This window comes from Martes martes (assembly GCF_963455335.1).
Source record: "Martes martes genome assembly, chromosome: 4".
Classification (NCBI taxonomy): domain Eukaryota; kingdom Metazoa; phylum Chordata; class Mammalia; order Carnivora; family Mustelidae; genus Martes; species Martes martes.
The window spans coordinates 59,468,990-59,471,006 of record NC_137891.1 but is presented as its reverse complement, the minus strand read 5'-3'; positions in this window follow the sequence as shown (position 1 = coordinate 59,471,006).

The following is a 2,017-nucleotide window of genomic DNA, read 5'->3' as shown; positions in this document are numbered from 1 at the left end:
CATGCCACTGACTGTGTGATTACTAGTGATCAGCAATATTCTAGAGAAAATCATTGCGTTCGTATTAGACCTTAAAGAAAAAAAATGTTTGAATGGGATAATGTTCAAGAACAGCCATTAACAATTTAGGGTGCCATACACTCAAATTTCCTTTGTTACCATACACTTAGATGAGATACTTTATGAGGGGTTTATTAACCCTGAAAGTGGGAAAATAGCATCTCATTACCTCTGTGAGTCTGCACCACAGATCAGATCAGCACTGTAATCACTTACGGGAAAGTCCTGCTCACTGTCAGTGTCCCCGATGCTGGTCTTCATTTATGTTTGAATTTCTCTAAAAAGAGAAATGATAACCAAGTCTAAGGCTATTATAATAATTGAGGCACTGGCTGCCTCTTAATTTTCAACTGGGGATTGAAAGTTTTGAAGTAGTGCTTCCTAACACTGTGGGGTGGAGAGACGGTTCTTATCCAAGTTTATCCGGTTCTGCCTCAGCCAGCCCAGAGCACTCTCAGACCATCAGAGAAATCTGTGCTACTTTCACAACTCATTTATTGATCTTAAGACTAAGGAAGGTCTTCTTTACATTTAATGTTATTCTCACCCGTTATAATTTAAACCTATTTCTATTTTCGTTCAGTACTGACCTTATAAGCTTGTCCATCTCTAAGTTCAATAAACCTGATGCATTGAACTTTCTGGTATAACTCATCAATTCCCTAGCCCCGGCCTAGTTTAATTAGTTCTGTGGCTCCCCCTTGAATACTGTCCAAATTCTTTTTTCTGCCTTTAGCTGTGGAGTTGGAAGAGTTAGCGTGTGTTTAGAACTGCAAGATTCCTATGTGTTGTATCTGTTCAGCCCAGTACCACGTTCTTCCTATGATGCTACTTTGATGATGACTGCTGTTTTCTCTAAACATGAACTCCCCTCGTCAAACCTACATACTAGTGTTGATCACATAAGTAATTGCGGAAGTTACTTTTCTTGCTAATTAATAATCTACCACACACACCCCCGCCCCCCCCCCCACCACCCCACCTGTCATTCATGCCGACTCTGAGTTCTCTTTTTTTGTCATCTGGCTCGTTCAGGGCTACTGGGCTCAAGGCTGGCACCCAGGGAGCACTTCTGTCCCTCACCTATAACTGATTTGTGCCCTCCTCCCCACCTTTCAACCAGTTTAATGATAATCATATTGAGTGGAATCAAAAGTTGTGAAGCCAGCAGAGATAAATTCCAACTATTGTTTCCCTCTTGATCTACCAGGTCTGCTGCTCTGTCACAAAAGATTAGATTAGCTTGACGGGATTGAGCTACATAAAGCCAGGCTCATTGTGTGTGTCTGTGTGTGTGTGTGTGTGTGTGTGTGTGTGTTAAAGTATCCTATTTCCTTGAAAGGCTATAGCTTTCATATTTTCCCCAAGTTAAAAAAAAAAAAAAAGTCAAATGTCGTTTTCAAAGTTTTCTTTTCCAACTGGCAGAAATAATTCAAAATTGGTGTTGATCTGAATCTTGGAAATTTGCTTTTGCCTCCAACAATATTTAAAATCAGTGGGGTTTGGGGGAGGAGGGTAGTTCTTTCCATGCCAAATTTATTGCCTGTGTCTGATTAAAAAGAGGAGAAGGGAAAGCGAGGCTGTGTTGGGCCAGAAAGGCTGGTACGTGGGGCCGGGGGGCCAGGAGCATAGTCAGCATCTGCCCGCCGTTCACCAAGCACATGAGGCATCTGCTAAGCCGGAGGGCCTGGCCCAGGGACCCAAGTCGCTTGCGGTTGACCCATAAGTTCAAATACCAGTAACTATGTGAGTATGCCACAAATGAAGCCTCAGAGTGTGACGAGGTCTCAGCGAGGTGGCATTTGAGAGAAGCCTTGAAGATTGGGGAGGTAGCACATGGAGATGAGAATGGGAGCTTGGGCATGCCAGGGAAATGAAGGTCAGGAGAGGCTCAGAGGTTGAAAAAGAAAGATGATACTCATTGTGCCTGAAATAGGACGCACAAAGAGAATGCCCT